The sequence below is a fragment of the Apodemus sylvaticus genome, chromosome 5, assembly GCF_947179515.1.
Source record: "Apodemus sylvaticus chromosome 5, mApoSyl1.1, whole genome shotgun sequence".
Classification (NCBI taxonomy): domain Eukaryota; kingdom Metazoa; phylum Chordata; class Mammalia; order Rodentia; family Muridae; genus Apodemus; species Apodemus sylvaticus.
In genome coordinates, this window is record NC_067476.1 from 47786340 (window position 1) to 47801844 (window position 15505).

Below are 15505 nucleotides of genomic sequence, written 5' to 3' on the forward strand. Positions count from 1 at the left end.
GCAGGGGGAGGGGGAATAGGATACAGGGTTTTCAGAGGGGAAACGAGGAAAGTGAATAACATTTGAAATGTAAATAAAGAAAATATCTTATTAAAAAAAACAGTATGACAAAGCTCTTGGCTGCAAGAGTTTGTGTCCCAAACATGTCACATTTTGCCAGGACCAGGAATCAGAGAGCAGGAAATGCTGGTTCTCTTTTGTTCTCATCTAATTCAGCCTGGGATTCATGCCATTCTGGGTAGATCCTCCCTCTATACTAATTTCCTTAGAAGCTATGGCGAAGACACCAAGAGTGGATCACATATGCGATTCTAATGCCCATCACGTTTGCATTGAAGACTGAGCATCACAGCTTGTCTAAAACTCTACAGAATTGTGTAAAGATAAAGATGAATAAAATATTTAAATCCAGATTCTGAATGTCCCATTGATAGATTAATAGAATACTACAGAAACCCAAAGAGAAGCAACCATTAATCTCGTTCCCTAACCAGTTCAAATGTATAGTTGGACTTCTTGTTTCTTATTTTTATAAGATAGATGATTGAATCAGTTCCTACCTCCCAGTCATCTCTTAGTCTCTTATTAGAACACTGGTGTTTGGGAAGGGAAAATTAAAAGTTAGCTCATATTTCAGTTCTGATTTTTTTTTGTATATAAAGGTACATTTTTCTTTAGTTTATTTTTTGTCAGTTTTAATTTCATATGCATTGTCCAAATGTTTGTTTGCATACCTCATGATTGCCTGGTGCTCTCAGATCCTACAAAAGAGAGATTCTCTGAAACCAGAGCTAGAGATGCTTGTGAGTCATCTTTGGATGCTGCTGAAAATTGAACTGGGTACTTTTGGAAGAGCAACAAACATTCTGAACTACACAGCCGTCTCTCCAGCTCCTGTATATTCTTTAAAAAAAAAAAGGAATCAAGATTTTATAATTATTTAAGTTAAACGTTGCTGATCTGAGTTATCCTCCTTGGATTAAAAAAAAAAGGAAGTTCAATGTCACTCTTTGACTCGGGAAAAGTATTCTGGCTCCAGCATCCTGGTGTCCCTAAGTTTTCTGGGCTCTAGGCCAGGATCCCTATGAGCTATGCTTGGTGAACATGACCTATAGACTTCTTGAGTGCAGAAGCTGTGGGAAAAAAGTACTCTCTGAAAATGAGCCACAGAAGGAAAGCGAGTTAGAAACGGGACAGTGGGCTCTGAGTGACTAGGAGGATCTATCCTTCAGTCTGCAGGGTGCCAGTTGCTGTCCAGAATACTTTTTTTTGTTGTTGTTACCTTTGCTCTCGGAAGAGCATAGGCCAGTTCTATTTATAGCTTTGAAGGAGGAGGCTGACTTGCAGGCAGGTCAAATGGGCATTGGAAAAGCTCAGCGTTAGAAGCCATTGGCTTGCTCTGGGATGGTTTTAGGACTCTTTGCAGAGAATAATAATGCTCAGGACAGGCTGGAGGTTGACCTCCTTTTGCTCATGGTGCCAGTGTGGAGTGCATTAGGAATGAAGCCAACACTAAGCTTTGTGACCTTGATTCTGTTTCCACAGAAGGCAGAGCTGCGTGTATCCATCTCTAGCACTACACACACACACACACACACACACACACACACACACTCACATTCTTTAAGGGAATTCTAAACCTTGTCCTTTCCTGCACACTAGTTAATTAATTAATTAATTAATTAATTTAGTCACTGATGATAGCTATATTTCATACCCAGAGAGCTCAGGTTGAATTTTCTCATGAGCTGCTCTGGATACGACTATACACATATTCAGCAAAATCTTGCAAAGAATTTCTATTAAATTCCTGTGCAGAGGAGCAAATGATGATCGTAATTGTTTCCTAAAACAATAGTCATTGTAATCAGAAAACAGAGCAATACAAAGAAGCTTGTATAAGTCACATATCGGAGTTTTTAATTATCCTAATACAGGCCATACAGGAATAACGGCCTCATGAGCTTTTGTCAAGAAAGACAAAGAGAGGGGCCAAGAGAGTTAACAGAGTGGTTACAAAGTGCAAATAGTTCTTGCAGACAACCAGGTTTAGTCTACAGCACTCGTGTTGGGAGGCTTATAGCTGTAACTCCAGCACACACACACACACACACACACACACACACAAACACAAAACACACACACACACAGACACACACACACAAAGACACACACACACACAAAGACACACAAAGACACACACACATTCTCTCTCTCCCTCTCTCCCCCATTTTTTCCACATCCACACAAATTCTCTCTCCTTCTCTCTCTCTTTCAAACACACACACACACACACACACACACACACACACACTTTAGCCAACAAAAAGGCAAAAATAAAACAATGTTAATATTCCTAGCTATATCTCTGAGAAGCTTCTATTGTTCTATTTTCTTTAAAGAAGGTTTTTTGTGATACCCACAGACATTTTAAAGATTAATGATGATTAATTAGCCAAACGTTATGACATGCCAAGCACTGTGCTGATCTCCTTTCTAGTATTAATGCATTGAATCCTCTAGACAATGCAGTGCTGCAGCTTTATTATCAGATGCAACCCTGGTTGGCCAGGACACTGGTCCCTTACTTACCTTGGTATCCATGATTTAAAATCAGTGCATTACACTCTTGTGTTTTCATGATTAATCACTGGTCTATACTACTTATTTTGTGGTAGAAACACAATAGTCTCTGTCCTTTCCAGTTAATTTTGAGATTGTCTCTGCATTGTGAACTTATTCTCTATTTATGTAATTCCACTGCCTGAGCTCGCCTTTGAGACTCTATCTCTGCAGGTCCAGTTCAAGGTTTACACATACAGCCCAGAGCTGGGCATTGCTCGACCGCCATGATGTTCATTCTTCCTCTCTTCCCAAAGCTCCCTCCCACCCACAAACAGAAGCACGGAAGCATTTTCAGAGCACTTTAATCTCTCCTGCAAAAATTATAACCTAATGTCATTGGACTGTGGCTTTTGAAAACAGCATTTAAAAAATCAATAGAAAACATTTAGGTGAATATGTGGGAGTCATGCAATCCCACTTTGTAGCTATCTATGAACTCAAGAAGCTTTCCACATCATATTTAAATACATATATAGATGAAAATGTGTGCCTCCTCTCAAATGTCCTGCACAATGCTGAATATTAAGTTGTCTAATTAGGAAATTATGCTAATTAAGGAAGAAAGAAAAGTGAACCAAGACAAAAGCACTTAGGTTGTATAGACATTTCCCTTTCTTGTTACCATCTCTCCATTCCAACTGCACCCTTTCCTCTTTTCCAACATCCCCATTCTACTGTTATACACACACACACACACACACACACACACACACACACACACACACACACACAAAGTAGAGAGAGATAGAACATGTTTTTTTTTCAGAATTTATCTTTCTCTTTAAATAATGATGATCTCTTGTTCCGTCCATTTTCTTAGATATGATCTTATTCTTTATATCTGAATAAAACTCCACTGTGTATATTTATATTCAGTTTTCGGTACCTGGTCATCCATCTTTGTATGTCAAGATTGATTTTATATCTTGGTTTCTCTGAGCAGTGCAGCAACAAGCAGATATGGAGGTTTGTCTTTGAGAGGCCAGGATCCTATTGGATATATATTGAGAAGTGGCAAGAGTTGGACCTTAAATCGAAGAGTTCTACTTCTTTGTTTCTAAGAAGACTCAATAGTGATTTCCACAGTGACAGCCTTGAATTTCATTTCCACCTATAGTGCAAGGACTCCTTTACAAGGATGAAAACCTCAAGCCACCATAAAAAGCTAGGTGTTTCTTTTGTAGAATAACAGAGGCCCATGTTATAGCCCACTAGACTTGATCTATATGGAGATTACAGCACAGTGTTTTCAATTTAAAAAATATATACCACTTAATATTTGCAAGCTGTTAAATAAGAGAGAATACTAATATTAGGAATCCTCATAGAAGGTATCTCCTGATTTTTAGAATATAAGAGTGTGAATGGATTCAAGGGCAAACATCATTTTCTCCAGTAAGATACTAACATGACACTCTCTCTTTTTGTTTAGTATCTTTTGGACACAAAACAGGCAAGCCAGAATTGGATTATTTTAGCCATTTAAGAACACTGATGCTTGTGAAATGGCCTTGCTTTTATGAACAGAAATACTTAGTTTAGGATATCATTTTCCCTACTAGGTTTTGAAGAGTCAGTCTGATAGATGCAGTTTCTGAGTTACAGCTGAAACACATCTGAAAATATGATTAGCAGCTGACTCTCCAAACCTAACCCAAGTAGATGAATGTCAAAATTGAGATTCAATTCCCAGAGGGTGGGAGCTACAACCCACAATTATCTATAAGAACTAAAATTTAACAATGTGAATTTTGAAAATTTGTAACTTTTATGAAATAATTAAAGAAAATATTATTAGTCCATAAACGAATTCATGCCAAAAATTATTGTTTATAAATCTACTTCACTAAGCAGAAGATGTCATGTTTGTATAATGAAAGACTTAATTTCAAAGCTTACTTGAGTAGGATTTAGGAAAATTGAAATCAGTCATTTGGGAATTAAGAAGCCTTTGGTAGTCACATTGTCAGGGGGACAGGTGAGGGACTCTCATGTAGGATGGTACAGCATTATCTGTGTCCTCAAAACACTTGTCAAAAGATAGCCTTTTCAACAAATGGTGCTGGTTCAACTGGAGGTCAGCATGCAGAAGAATGAGAATTGATCCATCTTTGTCTCCTTGTACTAAGCTCAACTCCAAATGGATCAAGGACCTCCACATAAAGCCCGACACTCTGAAGCTAATAGAAAAGAAATTGGGGACGACCCTGGAGGACATCAGTACAGGGAGAAAGTTTCTGAACAGAACACCAATAGTGTATGCTCTAAGATCAAGAATTGACAAATGGGACCTCATAAAATTACAAAGTTTCTGATAGGCAAAGGACACCATCAAAAGGACAAATCGGCAACCAACAAATTGGAAAAGGATCTTCACCAACCCTACATCAGATAGAGTGCTAATATCCAATATATACAAAGAACTCAAGAAGTTAGACCCCAGAAAACCAAATAACCCTATTAAAAATGGGGTACAGAGTTAAACGAAGAATTCTCACCTGAAGAACTTTGGATGGCAGAGAAACATCTTAAAAAATGCTCAACTTCACTAGTCATCAGGGAAATGCAAATCAAAACAACCCTGAGATTTCACCTTACACCAGTCAGAATGGCTAAGGTTAAAAACTCAGGAGACAGCAGGTGTTGGTGAGAATGTGGAGAAAGAGGAACACTCCTCCACTGCTGGTGGGGTTGCAAATTGGTACAACCACTCTCGAAATCAGTCTGGCAGTTCCTCAGAAAACTGGGCATGTCACTTCCAGAAGGTCAGATTATACCACTCCTGGGCATATACCCAGAGGATTCCCCAGCATGTAATAAGGATACGTGCTCCACTATGTTCATAGCAGCCCTATTTATAATAGCCAGAAGCTGGAAAGAACCCATGTATCCCTCAACAGAAGAATGGATGCAAAAAAAGTGGTATATATACACAATGGAGTACTATTCAGCCATTAGAAACAATGAATTCATGAAATTCTTAGGCAAATGGATGGAGTTGGAAAACATCATACTAAGTGAGGTAACCCAGTCTCAAAAGATCAATCATGGTATGCACTCACTGATAAGTGGATATTAGCCTAGAAAACTGGAATACCCAAAACATAATCCACACATCAAATGAGGTACAAGAAGAATGGAGGAGTGGTCTGGTTCTGGAAAGACTCAGTGTAGCAGTATAGGGCAAAACCAGAACAGGGAAGTGGGAATGGGTGGATGGGAGAACAGGGGGAGGAGGGAAGGGGGCTTATGGGACTTTCAGAGATTGGGGGTCCAGAAAAGGGGAAATCATTTTGAAATGTAAATAAAAAATACATCGAATAAAAAAAAGAAATAGTACAGACTAAAAAAAAGTGGGTTACACGTTTTCCTCCCTTCCTAAAAGGCCTGTAAGGGCTGCTTCGCTGGCACATTGGAAGACTGACTGACGCCCTGTCTGAGACTGCATTACTGACATTCTTTTTAACCTTGATTTTTTTAACTGATTATTTAAAATGTAATTCACTTTGTTCATCAGTAAAATGGGGCATTTCAGACCAAATCTTCAGTGGTAGAACTCGGGCAATTCCTTGGGCCAAGTGTTGTGTTTCCTTGCAATTGGAAACCGAGCCAATCAGTGGAGAATTCATTCTGGCAAAACTACCCATTTCCATTTTGTGACAATTGTGCTATCCTCAAAACAATGCCTTTATTTTCCATTTTCTAGTCACTTTTTCGTTTTGTAAAATGAAGGCAATGAAAAATGAAACATTATTATGGTTCCTGAAGCTATCATTGCTGCATAGGAAAAAAAAACCTTTATGTGAGGCATTGCTGTGCGTCTCCGGCAGGCAGCAAGGTTTTCTCTCTGTTCAACTGCTTGAAATATTGCTTCAGTAGTAGAGGTTCTAGAGGTCAGTATCAAGTAAAGGATAGAAAAATGTAAGTATTAAAGGTATAAAATTGAATGTTGACTGCATGTAGGATATATGAAAAGGGGACTTTTTACTGATTAAAGTGTATCCCAAAGGCAGATGAGGGCGGGACCTGTCACATTGAAGGGAAAAAGCCAGTGTATGCTTAATTTATTCAGAAGGATCCATTTGATTGTTTTGAGTAGGTTGGTATTTAATGTATGTTTGGTTAAATGGATGAATGGAGTTCTTTGGCAAGGGGGTCTTGTCGATTGTTCTGAAGCAGTGTCTCGCTCTGTGCCCCTGCTTGGTCTAGAACTTGCGATGTAGACTTGCCTTGAACTCATAAAAATCCCCTTGCCTCTGCCTTCTGAGCCATAGGAATGCTTTTTTAACAGTGGCAATTCCTTAGAAACTTAGCAGGTGAGCAAAACAGTTATTCACATGCTTGAAGGATTGACGGTTCATTATTATTATTGTTATTATCAATTATTATTATTATTATTATTATTATTATTATTACTTGATACTTTGATTAACTGTTTCCTCAGCCTTAAACACTGCAGCTTGGTTCATCCTTCCATTTGTTTGTTCCTTTGTTCTTTCTTCTTCCTTCCTTCCTTCTTTCCTTCCTTAGTTCATTCCTCCTTCCCTCTCCCTCTCCCTCTTTTCTTTCCTTCCTCCATTTTTTCATAAAATAAGTGTGATTTTGTGTTTCCACTTTGTGTAAAATGTCCATTACTCCATGCTTTACCCTTGGTTGTCATTCAGCATTTGAACATTTTTCCTGATTTGCATATTTGTGCCTATCCTTTGCATGTGGCATTTGTGACCTGGTTCTCCAGAGTTTCTCGATCAGTTAGCTGTTTCTTTTATGACCCTGTGGTCAGTGATATTTTTCTTGCTGGTGAGAATTAGAAGACATACTCCAGGTCACCTAAACCTTCTAACGGGGCTTCAGCAGTAGTTTATGAGTGTAACTTTTTCTACAATATTCTGACTAGAAATGTCCTAGTATTCTGCTTCAACATGAACATTAATATTGATTCCAAATATAATGAATTACCAACCAATTCACTAAATCTGCTTGTGACTCTGATATAATATGGTCAGAATGAATATGCTTATAGTTTTTCAAACTTATTAAGGAAATTAAACTTTTTATAAATTTAATAGTTGGAATTGACCATAGAATTTGTACTTGTATAAAAAAATTTCAGATATGTAAGTGGAAAAATCTTTATCTCTGGGTTTCGTTTCTTGTCTTGACTACTTCAGTTCATGACATTCAGTTCACAGTGCAAGGTACTTTACATTATGACAGATAATGGACTGTCAGGTTGATAATGGCAAGTAATCATTTATTCATGGATTTCCCAAGTGGCATCATCAGGAATGTGCCTGGCATTTTCTCCTACTGCTGGCTTCTCTTTGTTATCATTGTTAAACTTTCTATGTGTTGAGATTAACCAAGAGCATGGTTTATGACTGATACACAAAGCCTTTGTCTTCTTTTCATCATAAACCAAGATTAAATTTTATGAGGTAAATGTAACATGTTATGAAAAGTTTTCCAAGATAGTATCATTAACAGGTTTAATTATGGCAGTTCTGGGATAGTTCAATGTTAGTGAAGGAAGACTGATGGGGTAAAGAATGACAAGTATCCAGATGTATAATATATGGCAAGAGAAATGATAAAATATAATAGCATTTTATTAATGATCTACCTGACCTCCACTGGCTACAGGAAGGAGCAGGAAAGGTCTGGTCCAAGATGGCAGTGTCCTCTATAGGTCATTATCAGATACAGCTTTTCTTCAGGATTCAGATAAGCATAAAACGTCTTAAATCAGCAGTCCTATAATGGAGTTCTGCCCAGGTAACACTGCTGGTCAGGTTGCTGTCTTCTACAGAATCGACATGTTACGAAGCAGTTTCTATGAAGGTGCAAGAGTCTTGAACATGGTTTGGATGACACACCTCCGTTTCTTAGTTTTTGCGATTTGACAGAGTCAGCTCGCTGCATGAAAACATGGCTACCAGACCAGCAGCAGTTTACCTGGACACCAGTCTATATAAGAGCCAGTGAAATCCCAGTGTTTTACCTTGCCTCTGGTTTCTAAAAACAAAACAAAACAAAACAAAACAAAGAAACAAAAAACCCAACCATACGCATGGATATTGGGGCAGGGTCTGAAATTCTGAAGGCCAATGTCACCATGTCAAGTGGTGAGATGCCTCTCTGGACCTGCACTGCACTTGTCGATGGAGATTTTATCAGAACTATGTTCAAATTTCTTGTACTTTCATAGAAACTGCCTCATAACATGAATTGGAACTATGAGGGACCCATCTCAACAACAACTCAAGATTTGGACCTGGAAAAGATCATGTTTAATTGGTGGTTTGTAGCAGAAAATAGGGGAACTCTCAGATCATAGAGCTTTTTTTAAGATTTCATGGATGACATAAACTAAAGTATCCCAAACCATGATGAAATTGGCAAGAATATAAAATGACTTGCTTTCTAAGGATGTGTTTGGTATCTTGGAGAAATGTTCTTCCCGTGTGCGGAGCCTTTAAGAAACCTCACAGGGTGAGATCCGTTACAGCTTTTGTCTCACTATATCCATACTTCCTGGATAAGGCTTGTTATTACTTTTAATTAGGTGCTTCTTTATGATGTGTTAATTAGCATTAATTAGTATGTTATAATTAATAAAAGTTAGCACACATCAACTGCAAATCAGATTATTTGGGTACTTATAATTAGGCTACTAGTGACCCTCAAAAATGACTTACACAGTATTCAAAAAGTAGCTTAATGGTAGCAGGGATCATTTGACATTTGGCTGCCTTTAAGATTAGTATGGATGGAAAACTAACCATCTGTTATCTCTTCCTAATCTTCTTCTAAGAGGAATAATAAGGAGAAAAGTAAAGGGACTTTATTCACTTGTAAGTAGTCCCTGCAAGGTGATTTAACCATGCCTTATAATTCACTATGTTAAAGACATGAAGCATGACACAGTCATTTCTGAAGTTAGTTTTAAAGGAGGTCATGAGCAATTTTCAAGTTTTTAAATTCCCTATAAATTCAGTTCTGAAGTAAAATTTTGTGCTTGTGTGTGTGTGTGTGTATAATGTATGTATGTATGCATATATATGTATAGATATTATATGACTCCATAGTAAGGAATATTTTCTTATTACTTAAATGTTTATTGGAAGAATAAGTTGAAATGGGTAACACAAATAATAAAGAGAAGTCAATGGCCCTTGAATGAAATGCAATATTATCTCCTTCTCTTTAAAAAAATACAATTTTAGCATAATTCTATAAAAAATTTATAAAGTTGTTTATAAAAATCAGTTAAAATATGGTAATAAGGTGAACACTGGGCTGCTTTTACAGCTTAAAGTGTTTCAATATAATCAAAAGTTTATTTGTGCAAAGTAACACTTGAAGCATCTCTTGCAAATTATATTACAGATATGAGATTGGATTGCGTTGATTGTGACTAAATAATTTTCTTAAAACTATTTTCTCTCTAAGTTCCAAATGATCGGATTCTGTAATTTCATTTTTTTAAGTATTTGCCCTCAGCTCCTGTTCTTGGTTTATTGGACTCAATGCTGCAACTCCAATACACAGTTGCTCTGCTAGGGCACACATATGTCTTATTTCTGGCTTTATCTTTCAGCTTTAGGTATACTCTGTAACTTCCCTTACATAATTAGCTCTCTAGGCAAAGCTCCCGTTTCTTTAAGTAGCTCCAAATACATCTCATTACCTCTTAATCTTTGGTTTGTTTTCCCAAAAACCTTCCCAGAAGGGAAAAAAAAAGTGGTATAGCTGATTCTATTGTGAAAAATGAATGGGCTATCTGTTCCTAATAACAAGTCTGTAGTGACCATCTATTAGTTTAATATAGGAGTTTTATTCATGTCACAAAAACACTCCTCAACATGTTTCTACTGTCTATAGCTTAGCATGCTATAAATAAGTACTGATAAGCATTTTCTATGTCTCTTGCAATCAACATTTTAGAAGTTATCACACTAAAGTGTATAATTTCTGTTTATCTTGTAAGAACCACAGTGCTTACGTGTAATAAGTTTAAAAGATCTACTTACTTAACACCTTCATTTTAGATATGAGAAAATATGAGGACTTGGTGAGCTTGGAATTTTAATCAGAGTTCTCCAGCTGAATGGAAACATGCCTCGACTCATTAATTAATTAATTTTTTTGGTAGCTAAAAAGTAGAAAGAAATTTTGATATACGAGGAAGCAGCTTCCTACAGGCTAAACATCCGTTTGGAGGTCCAGCCTCGGGTCAATGTTTGGTGAGCTTTTGAGAGTTTATCTTGAAAGATAAGTTTAAAATTCAGAAGTCACTCGTTCTCTTGGTCATCAACAAAGGTACTGCAAACAAAGGTAGATTAAATGATCAGCTAGCGTTCAACCTCATACCTATAGGACCTTGCTGGTGGAGTACTGTGATCTCCAGGGCAGCTTGAGGACATTGACTTAGGCCTAATTTCTTTCCATGGAGAAGGGCAAACTGTCTGTGCCCAAAACTGATTGATGGTTAGTTTTTTGATTCCTTTGTTTGGGTATGCAAATTACATAGACTAGCTTCATCTCCTGTAACCATTTCTTATCACCCTTTAAAGTATAGAAGCCTATTAGCAAGCACTTTGCATCTTGTTACCTTTAGTTCTTCATTACAACAAAAACCTATAAACTGTTACATTCCATCTGAGAAGTAAGTCTAATGTTCCTTAAATCATCAGATAATCTATAAAAAATCTTTACTCTTCTAAACCTTCCCCTTAAGGACTTATGTGGAGGAATTTGTCCAGAACTTGGTCGAAGAAGCCCAGGCAACTCTAAAGTCTAATTTTGGCCACAAATCATTCATTTTCAGATACTATGACTTTGATGTGAATAATGAGAATTTCATAATTCTTCTCAGACAATCTAAGCTTTACTCTTCTCTCTTAAGCACATTGTACTGGCTGGTTTTGTGTGTCAACTCAACCAAAGCTGGAGTTATCACAGAGAAAGGAGCTTCAGTTGAGGAAATTCCCCCATGAAATTGAGCTGTAAGGCATTTTCTCAATTAGTGATAAAGAGGGGAGGGCCCATTGTGGGTGGTGCCATCCCTGGGCTGGTATTCTTGGGTTCTATAAGAGAGCAACACAGGGGGAGCAAGCCAGTAAGAAACATCCCTCCATGGCCTCTGCATCAGCTCCTGCTTCCTGACATGATGGAGGTCCAGTCCTGACTTCCTTTGGTGATGAACGGCAGTATGGGAAGTGTAAGCTCAATGAACCCTTTCCTCCCCAACTTGCTTCTTGGTCATGATATTTTGTCTAGGAATAGAAACCCTGACTAAGACACCCATCTTCCCATGGATAGAAACAAAGTGAGAAGTCAGCTCTGGTTAGAGTAGAAGGCTTTGTTACAGACTCACTTGACTTATTACTATAGTCGGGTGTGAAGTTTTCCTTTAATTTTAGCTAGAAAACATTCTTTAATAATGGGAAGCCAAGAGATTCTATTTCTGTGGCTTCTGATAATGGAGGAATCTAGATGATACATGATATGGATTCTAATAGATTAAATTCTTTCTAAAGAGAAAATATTACTCATTCTCTAATATCCAAACACCATAAACACACACACACACACACACACACTTGATTTCTCACATATACACATTTTCTAAAAATACTTGAAATTTGAAGAAATACTTGGCCAGTTGGATTTCCTGTATAATTTAATTTATTTTCTAGCAATAGAAATCAGCACTTGGTGTGTATAATTTATTTTAGACTGTTGAAATTGATTTATGTATTCACTTGATGTTAGGCTAAAGATGGAGAAAAATATCAAAGAGTGCACTTCTTTAGTTTTAGATGTGTGTTCCTTGAGTAATTCATGCCCAGAGATATGCTAGTTTCATAGGTGTTGCATTGGATATCCATGTTTAATTTCTCAATTCAATACAATTCTCAATATGTATGTATGTATTTATGTATGTATGTATGTATGTATGTATATGTATATGTATAACAATGTATTACTGATGTCCTTTTGAATTTAGCTGGTTTTAAGTAGAGTTCTGAAACAGCTGTCACCCATGCACATTGATTTTATCAATTTATTATGAAGAAACAATCAATTTATTAGTCTTTTTGCACACAATTACCTAGTTTCACAAGAATAAGATTTTTCTCTTATGCCACATGGGAAAACTCTGAAAACCAAGCAGAAAATAGGTTTTATTGCATTCTACTGACTGCTGTGGAGTGGGGCGGTGCTGGTTTAGATATTTTCAAGATTTGTTTTAAAATATTCCATCCCCACACAGATTTGTGCCTTTATTATTTTTTTAAAGCCATTGAGTCCTATAAGTGCTGCATATATACTTTTTAAAAATTAGATATATTCTTTATTTACATTTCAAATGATTTCCTCTTTCGTGGTTCCCCCCTCCCCAAAAGCCCCATAAGCCCTCTGCCCAGAGTTCCTGGAGGAGGAACTTTCTTAGGCCAAGTCATTGTTGTAGCTCAGAGGCTTCAAGCTGGATAGGACTGATGATTGCTTGTCTCCTTATGAAGCCGGCATAGCACCTTCTGCCACTAGCAAAGCTAGCTCATAGGGAGGACGTCTTCAGATACCACCAGCTTGCTTTCTCCAGGTTCTACAACTCAAGTATATGATGTCATCAATAGGGTTTTCCAGTCACGGTCTGGAGGATCACCAAGAACAATAGCTTTCAGGTGCTACAGATGGCATGATAAATGTCTAGGACCTTGGCTACTCGTGTAATAACATGATACATAACTCATTAATTTTTAGGTAATTGTTCTGGTTAGGTAGAAATAAAAGGGGCAAGGTAAGAATTTATAACTTTAGGAGTAAATGATAGAGGAGGAGTTTATATGTTTCTCTGTGTGTGAGCACGTGAGTGTGCATGTGTGTGTGTGTGTCTGTGTGTGTGAGAGAGAGAGGGGGGAGGGATAGGGAGAGGAAGAGGAAGAAGAAGAGGGAGGGAGAGGGAGAGGAAGAGGAAGAGGGAGGGAGAGGGAGGGAGAGGTGGCAGATGCCCCTGTACATATGTGAAGGTGAGAGTATAACTTGCTGAAATCTGTTCTCTCCCTCAGCTAAGTGTGTCCTAGAGATTGAAACTAAGTCATCCGTTTTCTTGGCAGCCATCTCTCATCTTTGTCTGATGAGCCATCTTCCAGTCAAGGGGTTACTCCTTAACCAAGATAGAACTGTGCCAGCTCTGTAAAATTAACTACAAAATGAATACATTGAAAGGTTATATGTGCTTATGTTAAAAGGTCTAGTAAAAATTCAACATCAAATAAAAACTTATACTTTGAAACCTACATTCGAAAAGCACTAATATTTAGCACATATTAAAATCTCCTAATAAATAAGGCACTGCAACCATAACAAAATGTGACGTGAGCCTCTGCCAGCAAATCGGGCAAAATATAATGGATGGTTAACATACTGGTGAAAGAATAGAGGAAAGGAAACTCCTAGAAAATGTGGCTGGTATTTAATTGGTACTGTCAGTTTTGAGAGAAATTTCTTAAATTGTAGATGTGGATAATTCTTCCTTGCAATTCCATTTCTAGGTATGAACTCTAAAAATTTTTGCATGTGTGTGGGAAAAAACAGAAATTCTTGCTAGAATACTCTAGTGAGATATCCATACTAAGATTGGTAGAATCAGCAAAATAATATCAGCACACAGATGTTCATGGAAGTCTGTAACGAAGACTGTACGTGTCATCACAATTAAGTTTCAAAACTATTAGGCTGAATTTCAGAAATCAATTTGCACAAGGTATTTCAACATACAATATCACCTGTAAAAAGTTTGTATTCCAGCAAAATTGCTGTGCAGTACATTACAAAATCAAAATAATTTTTAGATGAAAGGAAAAGATGGGTGTGGCTAAGGACCATTAAGATGGCATAAGAAGTGAGCTCTGCTCCCAAGAGTTCCCATTGGCCTTGGGTCTCTGCTTCTCTTGTTAGCCTGCACTCAGGCATTGCATATGAAATATGCGTCTAGCTTCTATTGAAGCTGCTTCCACTGGGAATACACACTTTCCACTTTAAGATTATGCGGCATCCCAGACCATGAGCTCCAACTCAGGATGAAGAAAAGACATCATGTGCCTCCATTGGAGCCCTGAAATGACAAATACTAAACCCAAGCTAATAAATAATTGTCCAAAGAGGGATTCGTATAAAACAACCTTCACCTATACTCATAGTACCTTATTCGTTGACTTGGGTCAATTTGCAAAGTTTTAAAAAAATGGGGTAAGGTACAGTGGTGTTTGATAATATTTGTCTCTTGTTAGTCTAAAGTAATAAAAATGAGAGTTTCATTTGGAAACTAGAAAGTCAAAACAGTGTGATTGTTCCACTTCCAGAAAGATGAAATAGTTCATAGTAGGTCAAGACTTCTACTAAATACAAATAGAAACCCAATTGGGCATATACCCAGAAGATTCTCCAGCATGTAATAAGGACACATGTTCTACTATGTTCATAGCAGCCCTATTTATAATTGCCAGAAGCTGGAAAGAACCCAGGTATCCCTCAACAGAAGAGTGGATGCAAAAAATGTGGTATATCTAAACAATGGAGTACTGTTCAGCCATTAGAAACAGTGAATTCATGAAATTCTTAGGCAAATGGATGGAGCTGGAGAACATCATACTAAGTGAAGTAACCCAGTCTCAAAAGATCAATCATGGTATGCAGTCACTTATAAGTGGATATTAACCTAGAAAACTGGAATACCCAAAACATAATCCACACATCAAATGAGGTACAAGAAGAACAGAGGAGTGGCCCCTTGCTCTGGAAAGACTCACTGAAGCAGTATAGGGCAAAGTCAGAACAGGGAAGTGGGAAGGGTTGGGTGGGGAAACAGGGG

General features: G+C 37.5%; 1 protein-coding gene across 3 annotated transcripts in view; it reads left to right on the plus strand.

Moving 5' to 3' along the window:
• B3galt1 (beta-1,3-galactosyltransferase 1) overlaps window positions 1-15505 on the plus strand; it is a 584427-nt gene that overhangs the window by 28179 nt on the left and 540743 nt on the right. The gene's annotated exons all lie outside the window — the stretch shown is intronic.